This window comes from Setaria italica, chromosome II (genome assembly GCF_000263155.2).
Source record: "Setaria italica strain Yugu1 chromosome II, Setaria_italica_v2.0, whole genome shotgun sequence".
Taxonomy (NCBI): domain Eukaryota; kingdom Viridiplantae; phylum Streptophyta; class Magnoliopsida; order Poales; family Poaceae; genus Setaria; species Setaria italica.
The window spans coordinates 2,557,730-2,564,954 of record NC_028451.1 but is presented as its reverse complement, the minus strand read 5'-3'; positions in this window follow the sequence as shown (position 1 = coordinate 2,564,954).

The window sequence follows — 7,225 nt, the reverse complement described above, 5'->3', positions numbered from 1 at the left end:
TTACGTACTCCAGGACATGTTATGAATTTGGCAGCTTCTAATATCGACCAAGCTTAGGACCATTCATGGAGGGGTCTTTTTTTTTTTGTTGGAGCCACCCACGTGTCAGCTCGAGCTCGAATGCTCGATCCGAACCACTCAGCTCTTGATTTGGGGGCAGCAAAAAGCCAAAAACTTGGAACTTATACCAATAGTAAAAGCAAATACCACCTTGGGATCGGATCATGGGTTCATCCTGCCCACATGCAAAAGGCCGGCCCCTTTTCTTTTTCCATCCCCAGAAGGCCAGAACAGAACGGCGCAAGTGCTGCTGCATGCGACTGTGCATGGCCACAGCCCACAGGTTGCCGAGGGGACCGACCCAACCTGCAAACCGCTTCTATATCGCCAACAACCCAAGGATTAGAGGAAATTAAGCATAATGTCCCAAAAAAGTGGAAATTAAGCTCATCACAGCTTGCACGGTTGCACCTTGGAACAGCTACCCCTTGTTCTCGCGATATGTTTGTCGTGGAGTGGTGTCACTACTAGTACCGGTTGAAATAATCGGTACTAAAGGATCCCCTCTGGTACCGAATTCCCAGTACCGGTTGCAGAACCGGTACTAGAGGGGGGTTCCCAACCGGTACTAGACATGGATTTCCTAGTAGTGCGTGCAGGGATGAGGAATGGGTGCATAGGGTGAAGGGTAGAATGTGTGTGAAGGGTGAAAATTACTCAGGCCTCGTACGAGTGGTATACATGCTCACTTGATTAATCCTTGTTGTTGGAAAAATGGCCCATGGAGAGGCCCATTTAATGGAATCCCAAAGCAAGAGTGCAATGACATTCAATAATCACATACTGCTAGTTTGGGTTGGTGGAAGCCAACTTAAATATGAGAGTTCTCTCACTTCTCTAAATACATAACTGAAGGAGAGAATGGGGCTTGGGTTACACAACACGCGCGGGTTACACAACACGCGCGCGCATATGCACGCTCCTTTTCGTGTAACCAATCGCATGACTTGTGATTTGGGACACAGCATGCAGCCAAGCCAAGTTGGTGTAACCTTTTGCTGTTGGCGTGTAATCTTTTGACAACAGTCATTAGAGGTGATAAACATGCAATCAATGCCTTAATCCTGAATTAACAGGGCGATTACTACTGCCAATTAGTGGGGCAATTTTATAGCAGAAACGGTCAGCAAAGGGTTGTCGTCTTCTCTACAAGAAGTCTTGGAGACGTCCAGGAACACACACGCGAAAACTCCCACAAACTCCTCTTCTGTCTCTTTTTCAATCTGGTGATTTGTGCTGTTTTTCCATCTGGTGATTTGTGCTGTGGTACTGAGCTGCCAGATCTCGCCGGCTCTTCTCCTTGGCGTGCACCGAGGAGGAGGGTGAGTGGTATCTCCAAGCCGCTGTCGTCGGGAAGCCTGCATGAGGGGCGACAATAAGGTTTCTGGGCAGCGCAACTGCACGACTGCTCGAATCAATCGACTACATTCTACACTGCCTCATCAACAATCTGCACTGCATCGAGTAACCCTGCATCCGTGTCTACATGAGGACGGAGCACTTAATCTGTAAGTCCATAGATTTGATCTGTTACAATATGGGTTACATCATGTGCAGGAAGGTTACGTGCTTAGAAGTTTTCGTTACATCTGCTTTGCTTAAGCTGCCTTTATATACCGTTTATATGAGTATGTTGCGGATTACGCCTATTTGTTTGAATCTAGAATTTGATTACATAGCAGTAGCAATGAGTTACGTAATATGCCTCATGTTTAAATCTGGTAGAATTAAACGCATATTTCCAACACTCGCTACACTCTCCAAGCAAACATCTTAGGTCTTAGCCCTTCCCACTCTTTTTCTTCAGCAAAATGCACAACACACCACCTACTGAAGCCACATCATCACGTTGCAGAGTTTAAGCAAAAATAAAATTGGCGAATGACAATTTGAGCAATTTACCCACATTTAAGCCACACAGACAACTTGAGGGTACCACAACCACACACGTTACGTCAAAGTGAAATGGTCAAATGGACATGGTAGAGGATCTAGACCATTGGTCTAAAAATAACAGCAAAAGACACTTTTTGAGGTTAAAGGTTGAGGTTAAAGCTGATTTGCCTTTGACAGATCAGCTGCAGCCACAGTTTCCAACTGTGCTGGGGAGTGAGGGTTCCATTGCCAGTAAATCCACTGAACTGTCTTGTCTAGGAACTAACCTGATTTGTGAGTTTTTTTAAAGATCCTGATTTTTCAGACCAATTTCCTCACCAAATGATGGTATGGTCCGGGCAAACAGTTTTATGCATTACAGCATTCTCGTCATCTGCTGTCATTCCTAGGTTAGCGAGGGATAGATGAAGAATGGAGCGACGACATGACATACACGCCAGAGGAAAGCCCTGTTCCCTTGTTGCCGCCTCATCCCACGAAACATGCATACACAGGACAGATGCTTCATCCATAATCATCAGAAAAGAAGTGACATTCAAGATGTTTCATGCAAATGATACGCAGTTGATATTGCTTCGAGCCATTAGGAGCTGGGCGCACAAAACCGCATGAAATTCATAGCATGATACACCAAGTGGAACAGATCCAACAAAATAATGGATCTATCAATATATATAATCAACATGTCATTATACTCAATTTGGCATGTGAGCATGTAAACATGCAACAGTCAATTATAAATAGGAGCAATCGAGGTCATTTTACCTCTTATTAATATGTCGTAAAATTCCTAGAATGATATGTTTTATGGGATGGAGGGAGTAGATCCTCTACCATGCCCGTTGCACTTTGTGGCAACAAACAGATCCAGCAACATTATTAGTCTGGATTCTCTGCCATGACATCACAAATATCACAACAAACTGCACACTCCTAATCTAACTTGCCCATTTGGATGAACAGACAAATATGCCTTCAAACATGTTACACGCTGCTTCTACGGAAAGAAAACAAGTCGACATTAACCACAACCATGCTTTCATAGTTCCATATAGATCCAGGGATAAATTTTACAAGAGCACCAAGCAGCGAGTCTCACAACTGATTCAGCATGGCACATCATTAGTCTTATAGTTTCCACCTTCATAACACAGCATGCAGTGAACAAATTGTCTGAGAGCATACTCTCCTAGAGTGCTTTAACACAATACTACAGGGTACTTAAATAGGCTGAGGTAGTCAAAACTCATTTCCTTCTGCGAACCTTTGGTAGTTGACCAGTTTCAAGTAAATAAAGAGTGTATTTCCCACTTATTCCCAGAATGCTAAAAGCAGCAACACCAGATCCGATTCTAATCATGTACTCCTTCCTTTGGAACCTCTTAAATTCCTCGCTGTCAAGCATTCAGAAAAAAGAAAGGGTCAAAGAGAAGGCATGGATGCATGCTAATTTTATGTTGACTTCGAAGAACAAGGATATAAGAACCATGGGGCTTGTACCTCCAATCATCTTTGGCTCCAATCCTTGAAGATGTTTTGCCGCAGTGCTCACACTACAAAGCCATAGGTAAAGAGAAGATCAGTTGCATTCATTCTCATTGTGTACTTGAACCTACCCTATAATGAATCCATGCTAGCCTGTATTGCAGCCCAACTAAACTTGCATGCGCAATTTAAGCCATTATATGCATCAGGTGCTAGCTATTTCACAAGTAAACACTGGCAAAAGAAATGAAAGACAGCACTGTTGATTCACACTCTGCAGTACCTTGTGTGGTCAGCAAAAATGTAAGGCATTCACATGGGAAAGTTTCACAAGTAGCTGAGTCATGACATACATGTGCATGTAGAAATAGGATTGATAATAGCATCTTTAGTTTGTTCTGCCCTTTCACCTTTGATGAATAAATAGTAGAAAGCGGCATAGCGCTGTGCATGCGTATCTGCAGCATAGTTTCATCTCCTATTCTACCGAACTTGACAGATTCTTTTCTATTTGACCAAAAGATCTCATCGCTAGACTAAGTGTGCATTTATATTTTCTAATTTTCTACTGAGGACAAAACCCAAACTTTGAGGTACCGAACTCATGGAGAAGTGCTGGAAAATAGCTTGATGCACTAGAATGCTCCATTATCAAAGAATTAACGATAGCACATAACATCTGGGATTTTGCAAAAAAAAACACACAAATTCTGCCACAATACACTTGAAATGCGTGGTTCTTGCTGAAAGAGTAAAAAAAACCACAATCTTTGCTCCTACACACTAAAAAGGTGTATATAGGCCAGGACACATTTAGTATCAGGAACACATTTTTTAAAAAAAAATAATGCTGCAGGGCATTAAATCAAATCTAGCTATGAATATACACCAATATCTGCATTAATGTGTTGAAGAAATGCCTCTTCTTCTAAACTAAGAATCCAGTTTGAAATATTAACAATAATACAAGTACAAATGCAACAAAGTATCACCAAAGCAGTATGCGAAAGTATCAGACGATCATGCGCTTGAAGGAGGATTACGCATACACCATAATCTTTAGTAGGTTTGTCCTAGGGTTCGACTGATTCAAGTGTAAATTTGTAACAGTATGGCGAATTAAATTACTGGAATAGGAGATTTCGAATATGACATCCCCAGCCGAGAGGAATTGAGGCGAATCCCCACCCAGCCAGACAAGCCGTAAGGAATAGAGAAAATTGGTACCAGGCAAACCAAAAAAATAGATCTTTGGCCTGATTCCACAGGACGGTGATTCAAACATGAGATTGATGAATTAATGATTGACTCACGCAGAACAGCAGACACGTCGTGCGAGACGATGATTACAACCGAGAGGGGGAGACTGCGGACGAACCTTGTGGGAGAAGGCGCGAGAGGCCGCCACCAAAGCAGGGGGGATCCTCAGCTTGCCGACGAGAGAACGCAGCGCCATGGTGCCGACGGATCGGCCGGATCTGAGGGAGGACGGCGTGGGGGGCGAGACGTGCGCCGGCGGCTAGGGTTTAATTTGCGTTCGTCTGGCTTCTTTCTTGGCGAGGGGGATGGTCAGGTGCTTTGCCTCTGCTATTCCCTTTGTTTTATCCCAGCACAAAAGCAACCGCGGGCCGTGGCTCGAGTAACCTGGGTCCTGAGCCGGCGCGCCCACACAGGCATGGCGCATGGCTGAGCTCGGTCCAGCACACCGCTGCTAGTCTGGTATCCTGTCAGGTAATTTATTAAACGCCAAGGAATGAAAATTGTTGGATTTTTTTATCCAATCATCTTGGTGCATAAGAGCAGCTTCAAGAGTTTACCAAAAAATATCTCCTAAAATTATCTATTGAGGGCTCTACTAAAAATTTATTCTCCCAAAATTATGTCATCCCACAGTAGATTCCTAATAATAAACTCCTCAATACTTCAAAACTGACCACATCAGCACGTAGACCCCTCTGTTGGGCTCCAGCAGCTTTGACTGATTGCAACGTTGCACTGTAGAATCCGGAGAAAATTCGAGTTGATATGGTGAGTTTCGTAGCCAAAATACTGAACTCAGTTCAGTTCCACCCATCACCCTGACCGCTTCATAGCAACGTCGCCGACGATGTCAGCTGCAACTGCAAGCAAGGAAGCGAAAGCGTCGGGGTTCGGGGAACCACGCGAGGGGTTACCTCTCCGACGTTGCTACTAGCGGCCGCGTGAGCTGGCGTGGTCGAGGCGCGCCCAGAGCACCTGCATCTCCACCTCCATACGCTCCATGCGCGCGCACCACTCCTAGCGCAGGTGCTCGTCCCTCCTCCTCACGTACTCCTCGTACCTCCGGCCCCTCCCGGCCACCGCATCGTCCCCGCCACGGCACTCCTCCTCAGCGTCCTCGGCGCGGCCACCGGCAACCTCGGCGGCGGCCTGCGCCCTCCTCTCGACGAGCCGAGGCTTGTACCCAGCGAAGTTCGGCTCCAACTCGGCCGCCTTCGCCCACAGGTGGTCGGCGCTCTTCGTCGTGCCTGTGTCTCTAGACCTCCCAAGCTCCGCCACTGACCCACCTCCGACGAGTTCCGGCGACTGGACCGCCAGGAATCGCGGAAGTTTTTTTATTTTTTCTAAAATAAGATTTTGAGGCAATTTTAAGTTTTGGAGTTACTCTAAGTCTCCACCCTACCATGATCGTCAGGTACACCTACTTTATACCCGGTTCCGATCCCACGGTACTACATATGAGTTTGAGGGATACCCTGTTCAACCAATCTAATCTCATCATTAGTCTAAAACACTACTCAATTTAGACACTGAATGGATTGGAAGAGAAGTTCAGAGATGCCCTTTTGGTAGAGGTGAAGCTTTTGTTAGAATGGGTAGGCCATCGGACAGAGATGCTCTCATTGCTAGAAGCCCCCTTTTCCACAATGGTCTTAGCTTCACTTTTGTACAACACAATCGTGCATCCAATGCCCGTAGGGTCAACTTTAACAGAGAATGTTGGCTTATGCTTATTGGGTTTCCTATTGACAGCCGCTCCTCTCATGAAATCGAGGATTCCATCAGATCTTTTGGCAGGATGATTCTTTGGCAGAAAGATGATGTTCTGGCTAGAGTTATTATAAAGGCACGGGTCACGGATCTTGTGGATATCCCACATTATCTCATTCTGTCAGAAGGAGATGACTTTGAGGGTGTTTCATATACTGTTCAGTGTGAAATTTTACAACAGAACATGCTGGGGGCCCAATTGCAGGATGAGGACATACCACCAGGAGGACCAGATGGGGAATTCGTCTTCCCAGGTTTTCAGTTAAATGATCAGCAGCAACAAAACCAACCACATAACCACAATATAGATCTGGATGGTCCTGGGGGTCAGCTCCCGGATTTGAATGGCAACCCAGCTCAGGACAACATGGCTAATGAACAAGAGGAAGAAGAGGAAGGAATGAATGAGGAAGACTTCCTGGACATACTTATTGAGGAGGCCCAGGCACTCCATGAGGAAGAAGAGGAACCCTAGGTCATTTTGGACCTGGATCTTAACTTATCACCACCACCACCTTCCTCGAGCTCTTCTGATCTGAGCAATGACCCACTCCCAATAGTTATTTACACGGGAGGGATCCCTCAGGCAATTGCTTTCAATCAAGTTGATCAACTTCATGAGCAGGTGCCGATCCCCCCAATGGGTCAGTATATGGATATTCATGCACAGCAGGCTGCCATGCAGGATGGACCCTTGATCCATCCGGAGATTGTTCTTGGGCTGCCTGCCAACAACCAGCAGGTTCAGATCATA